Source organism: Macaca thibetana, chromosome 7, assembly GCF_024542745.1.
Source record: "Macaca thibetana thibetana isolate TM-01 chromosome 7, ASM2454274v1, whole genome shotgun sequence".
Taxonomy (NCBI): domain Eukaryota; kingdom Metazoa; phylum Chordata; class Mammalia; order Primates; family Cercopithecidae; genus Macaca; species Macaca thibetana.
In genome coordinates, this window is record NC_065584.1 from 78,887,960 (window position 1) to 78,904,363 (window position 16,404).

The 16,404-nt window shown below is 35.1% G+C and overlaps 1 protein-coding gene across 1 annotated transcript in view; it reads right to left on the reverse strand.

Annotated features, from left to right (window-relative positions):
• Positions 1–1,799: 1,799 nt before the first annotated feature.
• The window catches only part of LOC126959391 (uncharacterized protein encoded by LINC01551-like), a 105,474-nt gene continuing 90,869 nt past the window's right edge, over positions 1,800–16,404 (reverse strand). Inside the window, exon 3 of the transcript XR_007727520.1 lies at positions 1,800–1,835. The gene's annotated coding sequence lies outside the window, so the exon portion shown is untranslated. The remainder of the gene's footprint in view (positions 1,836–16,404) is intronic.

The window sequence follows — 16,404 nt, forward strand, 5'->3', positions numbered from 1 at the left end:
AATGGAATTCAGATTTTTAAAAATAATAATTCACTTTTCATTGGAATTTTTTTATTATTTTAATTTTTTAAAAGATATATCCCTTCTAAGCAAAAACTAAAAGTTTGGTATAAAATGATCTTGAAAACACAATGCCTTTGACTGCTTAAAGAGTCCTAAATTTTATTAGTAGGCTTTTAATCATTTAAAATGATAAAGAGAGTATCTTCTATTCATTTTCAATAGGACAAGGCAATATTAAAACGAGACCATTCCATCAGAGAAGCTTGATTATTTTCTCAGTGTTTTAAATTATGCATATGATTGGTGACACAAATACATGTTTAAGTGGTTGCAAATTTAAAAAATCAATATTCCCAAAGAACTAAAATTATGCCCAATCATAAATAACAAATTAATTCACCTGCATATTTTGATTTACAACTTACCCTATGAACATGAACATTTTATAAAAGAGAAATATCTTTTCACATCAACTTGTATTCATTATATTTCATACCAATATAGCTCAAATCAAACACAAGACTTTTCAAAGAGAAAAAAACTAGAACTATTCCTTGTTTTTTCTTTCCCAGATGATCTAGTGTGCGATGTGGACTGCCATGTTGCACCAAACCCACAGCAACCAGGACCCATTGTTCCCAAGGGAAGCATAGCCTATGCGGGAATGCAATGGTGTGCTCTGCAAGGAACGTGGAAAATAGCATGTCACTACTGTACGGTACACAACAGACAATTATGATTCAACTGTCCAAATTATAATCAGTTTGACAAATGTCCACAAGCGTCTTCATTCTATTTTATATTTTCCCTAAGACAAGGCAATCACACAACCAGACAATTCCATCAGGGAAGCTTGTTAGCTGCTTAGTCTGTTAAACCCTGGTTGCCATAGCATCTAGAGTTGAAAAAGCTGCAGATTGGCATGAAAAAGCATGTCGACAATTGCCCTGTCACAGCATGCAAGCCAGGTCTGCTCAAAGGCAGCACACTACAAGTTTTCTTTCCCAGTTTGCACTACCCCATGCTGTTTAATAATATCCATTTACTGGTATTGGGATTGATCTAGCGCAGTGTAAAATTCATGTCTAGTGAGACTTTGCTTTTCCCATGGAGTGAAATTCTTTAACAAATGGGAGTATGGCAATTAATTTAAAAATGTAATACTGTATATAATATAAGAAGTATATTTAGATTTAATTGAGAAACTGTCCAAAATTTTAATGCACAGTTCTTTAAAGAGCCAGTCTTACTTGGCAATTTTTCAGTTGACTTTGTAGTCATTTCTGAAGCCTAGTTAGTCATACTTTGGAGATGACAGACAGCATTCAAAATTCAGTAGTATATTTTTAAACATGTTTCAATCGTGACATAGTCATTTCTTCTTTATATGCATGGTATAATTTAATTAAGGATATACATTTCTAAAATAACTATAATTTAATTAAAGATTAATATCATGAACATTGAAATTATAGTCTAGAGAGCAATGTGCATCAGCTTTTTTTCCCAGAGGGATCATATACTTAATGGTGATAAATTACCATGTATTAATAAGAAAAAGTGGGTTTCTACCAAAGAGTATTCAAACCCCTGCCAACTCTCAGAATTATAGAGTGTATAGATTTTCAGTAAAGTATGTTTACAAACAACCAATGTTAAGTTATTAAACTATAAAAATATAAAAATATGTACATCTATTGTAAGACTTAAAAAATAATTTTTGCTTGGAAGTTTATACTCACATTATTCAGCCTTTCCTTCTTCCATTATCTCCTTCTATTCCAATATGTCACTTCAATTTAGGTTTTCTTTGATGCCACAAAGAAAAAAATCTGAAAGTACATCCACAAGAACACAATTAACCTAGCAAACATATAAGAATTTAAAATACAGATATTTTTCTACATTTTCTAAACCATTTTTTAATTTCCATTGATATCCATTGCTTTACCCTTCTAGTGTTACAAAACACTATTTTATTAAGTATGAGTGATCTCTTTTTTTTAATCTTACATGTGAAAAAACTTGATAGTTTATCATAATACAAGAAAGTGATGATATTATTTTTAAAATACTGAAATAATGATTATTTTTCAGGTTCCTGAACTATTGAAGACCTAGTCCAGTTTTTCTTCCTAAACAAGATTAACAAGTATTTTATATAGAATAATCAAAGCATAACACCTTGAGATTTATATATACATATACAGTACCTATATTCATATATACACATACAGATAGATACATATGAAAATAGTGTTACTGACTGGACCTCTTAAGACTATAAATTTAAATCCCTCATTTTCTAGGAATTCTCAAAAATCTCAAAATCTTGGTATGAAACTTGGTTCACATATGGTGTCCATGAATGTGTTTTCTTATACCACATCTTCCAGTTTAAAAAAAAAAAAAGGAGAAAAGCTGTTTACTTGTTAAAGGTCTTTTTATAAGCTTTGATGACTCAAAAACACCTTCGTTTTAACACATGAAATTTGGCAAAGAACTTAACCATGTTACCATTTGAAAGACTTTGATATTTGGAAAAAGAGAGAATTAAAAACAACAGAGATTGAGACTTAAGTTGGCTCTTGTGTATAGAACATAATTTTCTCAAGTATTTTTTTTTAGTAGAAGAATTTACTACGAAAACTTATCTGCCAGAATACCATAACATATCAAAGTCTTAGTTATCTTGAATGAACAATGATAAATATAGCTGCAAACTTTCCTTCAGTGTATTAAGTTAAAAAACAAAACAAAACACAAAACTCTTGGTAAAGAGATAACACATAAATGGATAAATATTTTTGTCAAGTAAAAAGCTTAATGAGATGTTGAGATAAAAATTACTCTTATTGTATTTTTTTAAAAAATTGTGTTTAAACTTTTTTGTTGTTTTTCCTTATTTCACACTCAGTACAATGCAATGCAGTCCTTCAAGTTGGACTGAAGGAGGTACCACCTCTTAACCAGCTTCAGGACATGTTCATTTTCCTACCGTTCTCAAAGCATTAAGTTTGAAGAACCTAAGAACTGGGTAGCATGGAAATGAGAGTTTATGCTTTAACTCAGAGTACCTTTGCTTTAGCCAGGATACCTCAAATCATCCTTGTAACCCAAATGCTTGTCTTTGTCTGTGATTCAGAAAACAAATGTTTGTCTTTATAACTGTGCTGTGTTAATATTATGCATTCCCAGCACATTTTTTAAAAAAATTAATTATGCATGAACTACGTTTTCTTTTTATACCTGATTTATTTCATGTTCATTTTTCTACTCTAAAATGGGAAATAAAATGATTCTTTCTGAGTTTCTTAGATTATTTTCATTGGCTATCATGATTACTTTTGGATATCCTCTACAAACATTCTTTCAGTCATTTTGACTATTCCCAAATTGTCAAATAGAAATTATACAAGAAAATGTTGATAAACCTAAGATTCCATAAAAAGATAAAACAACTTGACTTGTGGTACCAAATAGAAATGATTTTGCAATGTTGTTGTTTTCTTTCACAATACTCAGGGTAAACGACATAATAAAGATATAACACCATTTTATTTCTTAAAATAAATGTATCCCGTTAATTCCTCATGTGGAATGCTACCTTATACAAAACGTAGGTTTCATATAAACACATGCATTCTTGTGTAAGGTAGTTCTTGTTTTTCTGGGTGATCTTGCCTTATTCTGAAATTTTCTTCACCTGACTGAAAGCACATTAACTGCTAGATAGGCATCACACTGATGTCTCCATGCTGTAGCATACAGCCGTGAATTTGCTACGATCTGTTTAATCAGCAGTGTATTGATTTTCCGCAGCTTTCCTTCATTTTAGCCCCATAGCAGGCTTCTGTAATTTCCTTTGGACAAAGTGTAACCAAACTGTGCTAAGTGATGTTGATTTGCAGGCAAAAGTAAAGGGGTAAATATAAATTAACAAGCTATAAACATTTTACAAGTGGGGAGTCAATAAAAACAGTGTCTGCAGTTTCTTTTAAAAAAAATGATTTGAAGCAGATTGTTAACAAAGGTGTCCAAAGAAACTGACATGAGTCTGAGAATAATTTTTGCGCTTTGTGATTAAGAATTGATCAGTCTAAAAGCCTCGGATGCAACTGAATCACCCATAAGCTGCTGGCCTGAAAAGGCTCAGCAGGGGCTGGTATTTGTTTGTTAAACTCCCATGATTCCAAGTAGATAATTGGTCTGTGAAGTTCATGGCAGAATCTGAATTTGCTTTCTTGCTTCCCAGCTGGCTGAGCACTGGTTTATAGACTTCTGTGTACAAATTTAGCCAGCAGCAAACCTCACATCTTTAATATAAAAGGTGTTTTGTTGTGTTTTTCAGGTGCTGAGTGGAAAGCCCACACTCCAGAAGCTCATTAAAAGGGCCAAGTTACAGTACAGGTTTATTTCTGTCACAGCGTTTCTGAAAACAGTGACAAGGATTAATATGTTTCTTTAGTACTGGAAAAAGCCTGACACAATCCCTTGTGAATTTGATCATCTGTTTCATTGCCTGTATAAGATTCAATCTCCTATTATATCCTAAAGTTACAGCTGTAAACTAAGGCTGGTAAGAATTCATAAGCTGCTGCAGAAGCCTGCGGCAAAACTAATTGTTTTATTCAACAGTCGCTTGTTTATTTATTATTTATTTCATACTCCCCTCCTATAATTCTTTTCCACTCTTCTTCCTCTAAGTCAAGATTGTCTTGGTTCTTTGTCTGAATGCACAGAGAAAATACAGAAACGGGGAGCCCTGTTCCAGGAGCTCTCAAAAAAGTTGCTACAGATTAGTGTTTTGTGGAAATACTCACTCTAAATGTTTTATAAAAGTATTCTTACTCTCCTTTGATTGGCATGAAAATTCCTTGCTAAAAAGCAATATTTGCACAAATATTATAACCTTTGTTTTCTGTGTCATCATGTGACATTAAGCTTTATTTGCTAGTGGTTGCTATGTGTCTGACACATGATTTGCCATGTGCTACATGTAAATCACAGTGAAGTGCAAAGTATATTATAAAACAATTCTGTTTCACATCAAATTAGATAGGCAAATATCTATTTGCTATTTTCAAAAATTAAAGTGCAATATGCTATCCAGATACCATAAAACAAATAATATTTAACATTGAGAAACCTCTTTCTCTTTCCTTCTCCTCTCCCTCTTCCTTCTTCTCTCAAGTTAATTGTGGAGTAATGTTTATTCATTATCTTCCAGTTTTTGTTATTATGGGGAATTATATGCTGTATTAGAATTTTAGATACAAATATGTATATAAATGTGTACATTCAAAATTTCAAACTTTATGTAATTATAAAATAAGACACAAACAGAAAAATCCCTAATAATCCATAATATATTCTTTATGAATACTGGAAATTATTGCAAGAGTAGGCTGAAGAAGTACATGTTTGCCCCATTGGAAATTAGGCATTAAGCTTCCTTTACTCTTAACAGAAGTTGTGTGCCTAATTCCCTATGCACCACAGACATTTTAACTCATAATAACTGATTGTAAATACAGTATGAAACAAGCTAGAGTCTTATTTGCACCTGCCAATTTGCTGCCCTCAAGCAGTAAAAACAAAAACAAAATGGTAGCAAAAGAACTGCCAAGCAAAACACACTCTGCCCCTCATGTACACTCCGTTCTATTTCCACAAACAGAACCTTTTGCCTCATGTTTTCCATCAACAAAGTTAACTATGGAATTTCAAATAAACTTAAGGAAAAAGATATTTGCATGATAGGACTATAACAAAATAATTGTTAATATGGCCATCTCCTTCCAATGTGTCCCCTTAAAATAATGTTAGTGCTGTAAGTGCTTTATGGCACTTTTAATTATGAAGTAACACATACTCCATGAAATGTGTATGTTGCAATGGCAGCCACTTATTTTTACTGAATAGCCACAACATTTGCGCTCAATTCTGATCATACAATAAAAGCCATGTTATTCATTAAAAACAATATATCATAGATATTTTAAGGTTGGTTAAGTTGCATTCCCTGCTGTTTTTTCATTCCTTGAGCTTTCCTATCATACCACATTTACAGAAATAATGGCAGCCTAATTATGTTTCTATTTTTTTTTTAGAGCTTAAAGTCTTTGTTAACTTTTTAGTGAGGATTTCCCCACTACCTTGATTTAATAAAAATAATTTTTGCCAAATGGTAGACAGTCTTCTAGTCCTCTACTGTGGGTAGCAGTGATTTGCATTATTATTGCATATATTAGTTAACTTGCATCATTAAAATAGTAACATAAGGCATATAATAATGACTTGTAAACATAATGATATGCATAATTTGTGAATCAATAGCATTTTTTTCCAGTGAGCTCAATATATGTTATTTGATGTTGACCCCTATTCTTTTTTTATTTTCTTTTGAGAGGGAGTGTCACTCTGGTGCCCAGGCTGGAATGCAAATGCACGATCTCGGCTCACTGCTACCTCCGCCTCCCGGGTTCAAGAGATTGTCCTGCCTCAGCCTCTTTAGTAGCTGTGATTACAGGCACGCGCCACCACGTCTGGCCAATTTTTGGATTTTTAGTAGAGACGGGCTGTCAGTCACCATGGTGGTCAGACTGGTCTCAAAATTCTGACCTTGTGATCTGCCCGCCTCGGCCTCCCAAAGTGCTGGGATTACGGTGTGAGTAACCGCGCCCGGCCTGATGTTGACCCCTATTCTTAAAATATTCAGTGTACTAAGTACAAGAACCTTATACATCTTGATTAATATTTTAAGGTTTTTGAGAACAAATATTATTTTTATCACATAGAATAAAATTGAGGAAAACTTCATGGACAAATAATTGATGGCTAAGTCAAAATAAGAATTCGATACTCTTTAGACTTTACACCTTGATATTTCTTGCCAAAGTCTTGTGATTTCAAGAGCTGGTAGACTTGTGGAGATTTATGTTTTACTGGCTAGATGGTAGCATCCTGAGGACAGGGTGTCTTGTTTAACTTTTAACCCACATTAAACACATATTGAGTGTTCAGTAAATATGCACTAAAATAAATTAACTGAAACTTTCAGGACATAAATAGCCAATATATGGCATCTTAGCAGATTATACTAATTCTTGGCACTTATGGCAATGATGTTGATAGCTTTTCAGATTAGTATCACATTGCAGTCACAAATTCTTGCACATACTATATTGTGCCTTTAATGAAATATAAGATGAATAAGAATAAAAAACAGAATAGTAAGCAATGTCACATTACTCCTATATATATAAGGTTAGATATTTTAGGGGGGAAAGGATAAAAGTCTAAGCCTTTTGTGTGGTAAATATGTAAAGTTTAGAATCCTATGAAACATTCGTGAACATGAATATGGATATAAAAAGAATGCTATGTGATTGCTATAGATTTATGAGACAGTATTAATCAATTCATATCATTCCTTAAAGATTGCATGTGAAAATAAAAAGTTTCAATCATGTAACTATTTGATTTGAGTAAGTATGCAGCATGGCGTTATATTTACCACAGAAATGTATACTAAGAAAGAGACCAAGGCAGATACAGTTTGTTTAAACAAACTTTGAAGCTACCTCTATGTAGCTTTAGTCAGTTAAAAATAACCAAATGTTTCAAATTGCTAAGAGCCTCTTAAAGGACAAAATAACATTTTTTTTCACATTCAAACTAGAGCATCCACAAAACATCCTCATGGTTACTTTCGACTCTTCTTAGGGCTAGAAAATGTTTCCTATCAATGTCTGCTCTCAGATGTTAAATTCTAGAGTGGTAGGTATTAAATTATATTATGTAGGTGTATGATAAAAATCAGAGGCATATTTTTAAAAGAAGGACACAATTTATGCTAACAGTGTCAATCAAACACTTAAAACTACTGTTTATTTAGGATGATTAATGACTATCAAACATCTTTGTTGACTTCACTTTGCAGTTAAGTGGTGGTCTCAAGTTTATTTTGGTAATAAAGCACTGTTCTGGGAAATGAATTCAAGTCTTTAGTTCTCATCTGTTTAACCTTTAGATTTTTGTTAAGTGGAAATGATGCTTTGTTCCCTCAATTTCCTTTATTCTGCATTGTACTACACCTTTTCATTGAAACACATTCAAACCAGTGAATTGGATATGTACTGTAATGTACTAAAAGCTGTAGCTGCCCTTAGTTCAAGTAACTTCAGAAAGTTAAAATAAGTTAATGATTAATTGTCTGTGAATAAAGACTATTGCCGATCATAGTGTATTTTGCACATACCCTGAACAAAATGAACTATTTTTGCTTTTTCAGCTTGTTCTCATTCTTCCACTGTTTTTAAAGTTCTTTTATTCAATATCAAATACATAATGCTATACAGTTATTTTAGTCTTCATCCAAAGAATATACATTCCAATTAATATAAATGTCATCAGTATAGGTGATGAGCCTTGGGATTTATTTATTTATTTATTTATTTATTTATTTATTTTTATGTATTTTTTATTTTTTGAGGCGGGAGTTTAGTTCTTGTCATCCAGCTGGAGTGCAATGGCATGATCTCAGCTTATTGCAACCTTCGCCTCCCGGTTCAAGCGATTCTCCTGCCTCAGCTTCCCAAGTAGCTGGGATTACAGGCGTCGGCCACCATGCCTGGCTAAGTTTGTATTTTTAGTAGAGACAGGGTTTCACCATGTTGGTCAGGCTGGTCTCGAACTGCTGACCTCAGGTGATCCACCCGCCTTGGCAATATTTACATGGGTATACTTATACATTTTTTTTTTAAATGAAATATTGCACCATTGCCCGGGCTGGAGTGCAATGGTGTGATCTCAGCTTACTGCAACCTCCACCTCCCGGGTTTAAGTGATTCTCCTGCCTCAGCCTCCCAACTAGCTGGGATTACAGGCGCCCACCACCATGCCTGGCTAATTTCTTGTATTTTTAGGAGAGACAGGCTTTCACTGTGTTGGCCAGGCTGGTCTCAAACTCCTGACCTCATGATCCGCCCACCTTGGCCTCCCAAAGTGCTGGGATTACAGGTGTGAGCCACCGCACCCAGCCTACGTATACATTTATCTTGTAATAACAAATAATAATACCATGGATATGGTACTTACTTAGAATGAAACTATCCCATTATGTCCAAATCACAGATTGTTATTTTTGTTGAACTATTTGTTTATAAATTAAAAATGTGTTTATCTAATTGAGTCTTCTTACAGGAAGCTATTCCTTTGGGGAGAACATTATAACATCAGGTAGGAGATTTGCCCAAGTAACTTTCTCTCAGTTTTATGTAATCAACAATATTTATTATGCTCCTATTTCATAATAGGATACTATGTAGATATTATATAGAAATTGTCCATAAAAGGTGGGTGCAGTGCCAGATACCTGCCCACAAAGCATTTTAGTACGTATTGGAGAATGAGAATATACATCAAGACTTAGCTGAACACTTTTACTAACCGGAGTTATATGAGTACCAATAAAATACCAAGTGGAAGCACAATTAGAATCAGGTGGGATTAATCATGGAAAACTCTCCAGGAAAAAAAAAAAAAGTTTTAAGCCAGATTTTGAAGTAATTACTATTTGATGGGAAGGATAGGGACTAAATAAGCTCACCAGAAGGGAATTAAACGTCATTCAACAAATTTTGAATGTCTCCAATGTGCAAGGCACTATCCTCAGAGGCTCAGGGCTTCTTTGATACACAAAAGATACACACACTGTGCCTGCCCTCCTGATTTCTCCATCTAGCGATGGAAACGTACAGGCAAACAACAATGGCATATGTCAAGGCTCACAAGCAGAAACACAGGTAGTATTCTCAGAGAATGAAAAAAACTTGTTTGCCTACTCTAATGATTCCATATAGAAGAGTAAGAATCCATTTATGAAATGAGCAGGAGCAGATCACCAGATGACAGATGATGTTTAAAGCACACACATCAGCTAGAAACAGTTTCAGCCCTGAGAGCTATGAATCAAGAATTCCAAAATATCATCAATGTCCCAGGTTCCTTCCCTCTTTCTGCTCCATGATTCATAATGTAAAGCTCTAGAACTCATAATCACAATATGTCTTCAACCCACAATACAGTGCTGGGACTGAATTCCAGGCAAAAAAAAAAGGAAAGAGCAAGATATGACTGTGTTATTTTCTCATTCCCTTTTGAGGAGCTTTTATGAAAGGCACCCTGTGACTTCCTTTTATACCTCCTTGAACCATACTGTGCCACCTAACTGCAGGAAATACTGCCCTTGTTGTTTTTCACGGTCATATTGCCACACCTAACAAATTAGACTTACCTAGTAAGGAAGATGAGAATGAATATGAGATTGTGTTTACCAGGGTAGGGTTGAGAAGTTCTTATTTAGAAAGCACTGAAAGTAAGCAAGAAAGTGCTAAAGAAGCATTATGAACAGAATAATGGACAGAGTTTACGTTAATACTTGTATATAAGCTTTGGAAAAAAATGATTGGGCACAAGATTGGTTTTAGACTATTGAATTAAACAACAGAGGTATTTTTGATTCAAATAGTTGTGTATTGACTCTGAAAACGGCAAACCTGAGAGATGATCTGAGGAAACAATCCTCAATACTTGTGAATGAAGACATATGGAAGAATCAAAGGATATGTCTGTGCGTGTGTGTGTGTGTGTGTGTGTGTTTATAAGAGAGAGAAAGAAACAGAGACAGAGACAGATTACTTAAATTTTTGTTTAGTTAACAATCAACCAGTTTGAATCACAAAGACTGTAGTACAATTGTAGAGATAAAGAAATCAGACATCTTTGAAACAGAAAAAAGGTGAAAATGCTTGAATGGGAAAAAACACATGGGTAGTAGATTCCTTTTTTTTTTTTTTTTTTTTTTTTTGAGATGGAGTCTCACTCTGTTGCCCAGGCTGGAGTGCAGTGGCGAGATCTTGGCTCACTGCAACCTCCACCTCCCAAGTTCAAGTGATTCTCCTGCCTCCGCCTCCCAAGTAGCTGGGACTACAGGCCCATACCACTATGCCCAGATAATATTTGTATTTTTAGTAGAGACGGGGTTTTACTATGTTGGCCAGGCTGATCTCAAACTCCTGACTTCATGATGCGCCCGCCTCAGCCTCCCAAAATCCTGGGATTACAGGCGTGAGCCACCCCGGCCAGCCAATTCTCCTCTTTTATATTAAGTTTTGTAAGAGACTAGGATGGAAACATCTCCTCTGAGACTATAAAGATGGGTGTAGAAGTGGAAATATATTCTAAGAGGCCTGGACTTCCCTCCGGCAGACATGCATGCGCATGCACAGTCATACATCCTTCCCCATCTTAGCTGCCACTGCAGTCACTCGAACTAAAAATTTGAGTCCTCATTTCTTCCTTTCCTCAATACTCACATCCAATCAGCAGCAGTTCCTGTAAGCATTATTTGCAAAATATGTCTTGAATGTGACCACTTGTTATCCTCTGCACTGCTACCAACCTAGTTCAAGCCTTTTGCTAGGGTTACTACAACAGTATCTCACCTAATCACCCTATACTCTTATCCCTTACAATGTATTCTCCCCCTGACAACTAGAGTGATTTTCTTAGAGACTGTAAATCAGATTCTGATACTCACATGCTTAAAACTGTTAGACAGATTTCTACTGCAATTCGAGTTAAAACCTTCAGATTCCATATCATGGCCTACATAGTCATACAAGATCTGACCCCTCAGCACTGTTCCACACGTTCTCTTCTATTTATTTAGTACATTGAGATCACTCCTACCCGAGTACCTTTGCACTTACTGTTTGCCCTTCCTACAACACTCTTTTCCCAGACAATTATACCTATATAACTGGTTCCTTCTTTCTCAGGCCTTCAGAGACCAGCCCATCTCAAGTGGTTTCCTTCCCCCAAGTCATCATCCCTGTGTTATTGTCGACATCATAATTTTCACTAGCCAAAATGTGTTTTATCTATATCGTAGATTATGTCTACCCACTAGAATGTAAGCTCCATAAAGCGAGCACACTATCAGTCATTTGCACTATTGTTTCCCTGCACGTAAAGCAGCTCTTGCCTCATAATAAGCACTCAGTAAATACTTGTGGAATAAATAAATGCTTAGGATTGCTACTGGAAGATGTTCATAGCACTGTTTTTAAAATGAGGGAACTCTTTTGACTAGCTGATGAGAACCATGAACTGTTAATACTCTTTTGCAATAGCAAAACTAAGGCCGTAGCAGGAAAGCAATAACTAATTATAGGCTATTGGGACATGCATTCTTGCACAGAAAACAGAAGGTAGAGGAACAGGGCTACTGAAGTTTGAAATAGAAGGTCTATATAAAGGAATAATCAGATCAGGAACTGTAGTCTAGTAGAGTGACCATATAATCTGATTGTCTCAAGACAAAGTCTCGGTTTAAATCTATTGTCCCAACTTAATTATCAACCATGGCCCCTGGCATTCTCAACAGTGCTCCTGAGATGAAAAACTATATAGTCAATTTTAATCTAGGATGCTACAGAGCTATCCGTGGAGTTCCTACAAGCCAGTGAAAACGAAAGAAGATTCGCTGGTAGTTTTCTACCATGTTACTTGCTCCTCTGAAATACAGAAAAACTCAGAATGTTTTGCAAAGGCACAGGTCTCAAAGGGCTCAGCGTGGACATTTCCACCAGCTGCTTCGATGACTTTGCAATAAGCTATCATCTAGGGAACTCAGCCTGAGCTCCTGCTAAAGTATCTGGCATAAAAAAAAATTAACACTGCTACTTCTGATGCAAGAACAGCATGTACTTCCCTGAATCATCAAGTCAAACCAAAGATGGAAGGAGTCCCAGAATGCCAGCTGGGCTAAGCTCCTGCTTTAGGAAGCTAAATACGAAAAGTTGATCTGGTCTCTAAGGGCATTTCCTTAACACGCAGGTAAAATGGGCCATGTGAAGACTACATTATGGAAACAAACTATATAACTGTATGGCAGCTGTTTTACTGAATTTGTAAATATGGATCTAATAATTTTCCATTCAATTTCTGCAGCTTTCTTCAAACTCTGACTTTGGAGAGCAATATTTTGAAAACTAACATTTGACAGGTTGTCTCTGATAAACTCTATTAAAATTTCTGCTATTAGCAGAATTAGTGTTGTAGATAAAATGAACATGTACTTCCTTGGAGCTTTATGAATGTTAAATCACTTAATTTTTAAAAAGGTTCTAGGAAGTAGAGTCTTTTGCTATTCCAATTTTATAGATGAGAAATGTGGGCCTCAGTGAGATTTCAAAGATTAGGTAAATAGTAGAGTTAAAATCTAGGATTGGCAAACTACAAACCTGTGCGGAGTTGTTGTGCTCTATTCTTTAAATTATACTATCCACAGTGCTGTAAACAGGATGCCTTAAGTAACTGAAATAAAGAAAATATGAGCGCCGTACCCAGAGGGATTTTAGTCTGAATTCTTCCTACTAGTTAAAATAAACCAAATTTATACAATAAAAGATTAAAGAGATGTCTCACAATTTTTAATAGCATCATTTTAAAAAATCCCTTTAGCTTGTTTTAGCATTTAGCTGTCACAATTAGTAATCCCTCAAATCCCTTGTTACGTTATGACAGCAATAGTAATAATCATTGCAAACATGGACACACACACACACACACACACAGAGAGAGAGAGAGAGAGAGAGAGAGAGAGATGTTCCTCAACTTACGATGGAGTTATATCCCAATAAACCCAATTGTAAGTTGAAAATACTTAAGGCAAAAATACATTTAATACACCTGACCTACAAAACCTGAAAGCTTGGCCTAGCCTACCTTAAACGTGCTCAGAAAACTTACAATAGCCAATAGTCGGGCAAAATAATCTAACACAAAGCCTTTTATATTACAGGAGATATTCAACATTTAATTTATTTTATAAGAAATATTTATTATTATAAAATGTTTATTTTATCGTAAAATGCTGAATATCTCATGTAATTTATTGACTACTGTACTGAAAGTGAAAAACAAAATGGTTATGTGGGTGCTCAAAGTAAAGTTTCTACTGCATGAATATTGCTTTTGTACCGTCGTAACTTTGGAAAATTAAGTCAACCATTGTAAGTTGAAGATGCTCTGTCTGTGTATATGAGTGTGTGTGTGTCTGTGTGTGTGCATACACACTTATGTGCCAGGCTGTGTTCTAAGTGTGTCACATAAATTAAGCTCATTTAATTTTCTCAACTTGTCTCAATTTTTCAGATGAGAAAACTGAAGTACAAACAGAGAAAATAACTTGTCTAAGGTGACACATTTTGTGAGTGGCAAAGCTAAGATTCAAACCCAAATCTTCTGTCTCCATAATGTGTTTGTAACCACTATGTCTGCTCCCATGTTCCATATAAATTGATTGACAAGTGGCTTTCTTTCCCTTTCTGAGTTTTTTTGTTTGTTTGTTTCTGTTTTTTAAGAGAAATCGTTTAGAGATGGTGTTTAATAAATGGTGTTAGCAAAACTGACTAGCCATATGCAGAAAACTGAAACTGGACCCCTCCCTTACCCCTTATACAAAAATTAACTCAAGATGGATTAAAGACTTAAACATAAGACCTAAAACCATAAAAAAGTCATAGAAGAAAACCTAGGTAATACCATTCAGACCACAGGCATGGGCAAAGACTTCATGTGTAAAACACCAAAAGCAATGGCAACAAAAGCCAAAATTGACAAATGGTACGTAATTAAACTAAAGAGCTTCTGCACGGCAAAAGAAACTACCATCAGAGTGAACAGGCAACCTACGGAATGGGAGAAAAAGTGGAGGCTAATTTCCAGAATCCACAAAGAACTTAAATTTACAAGAAAAAAAAAAACAACAACAAAACACAACCCCATCAAAAAGTAGGCAAAGGATATGAACAGACACTTTTCAAAAGAAGACATTTATGCAGCCAACAAACATGAAAAAAGCTCATCATCAGTAGTCATTAGAGAAATGCAAATCAAAACCACAATGAGATACCATCTCATGCCAGTTAGAATGGCGATCATTAAAAAGTCAGGAAACAACAGATGCTGGAGAGGATGTGGAGAAATACGAACGCGTTACACTGTTGGTGGGAGTGTAAATTAGTTCAACCATTGTGGAAGACCGTGTGGCAATTTCTCAAGGATCTAGAACTAAAAATACCATTTGACCCCGCAATCCCATTATGGGTCCACTGGGTATATACCCAAAGGATTATAAATTGTTCTACTATAAAGACACATGCACACATATGTTTATTGAAGCACTGTTCACGATAGCAAAGACTTGGAACCAACTTAAATGCCTATCAATGATAGACTGGGTAAGGAAAATGTGGCACATACACACATGGAATACTACGCAGCCATAAAAAAGGATGAGTTCATGTCCTTTGCAGGGACATGGATGAAGCCGGAAACCATCATTCTCAGCAAACTAACACAAATACAGAAAACCAAACACCACATGTCCTCACTCATTAAGTGGGAGCTGAACAATGAGAACACATGGACACAGGGAGGGTAACATCACACACTAGGATCTGTTGTGGGTTGGAGTGGGGCCTAGGGGAGGGATAGCATTAGGAGAAATACCTAATGTAGGTGATGAGTTGATGGGTGCAGCAAACCACCATGGCACATGTATACCTATGTAACAAAACTGCACGTTCTGCACATGTACCCCAGAACTTAAAATATAATAAAAAAAGAAGGAAAAACCTAATGCTGCTCTTAATCTTGCAGCCCATTCGTCTATGTCATTATTTCCTTTGTTTTCTAACATAAAGCATGGTGGGTCACTGTGAGATAATCTAAGTCTATGCTACAGAATAAAATCATTAGTTCACCACATAAAAATATATGATGACATGTCCAAAACTTCTCTTTTCCTCTCACTCTCTCTATAGAATGTTTAGGGGACCAATGACATCCAGAGAACATAAATTTTATTATTTTGCCTGCTTAAACTACGGGGTTGTTTTTTTAAAAATATATTTTAATATGCTCTTTTCTTTTGTACTTTTCTGCAGATGATCTCTTTCCAGTAGAATCAAGGCAGCCATCTGCAGGAAGGAGAAAAGAGAGATAAACAGAAAAATAGCAATGAGAAATAAAAGCTTTAATAACAGAAATGCATAGAGAAAGAGCTTCAGCTGATGATATCTAAAATAAAATTTTAATTTCAAAATGTGTTTAAAAGCTATTTTCAAGTTTTAAAGTAGGTTTGAAATGAATACAGTAAGAGAAAGAGAAGGTTTTATCAATTTTTCAATTTTCTCTCTTGGCTTTTTAAAAGACAGGCCTGCCTACTTGGCCATATAAGTTAATATAAGGAGATCTTCATAGGAGGATTATGAATAAATCATCCTCTTCCCACACAAATGAATTGTGAGATGAAGAAGAAAGTGC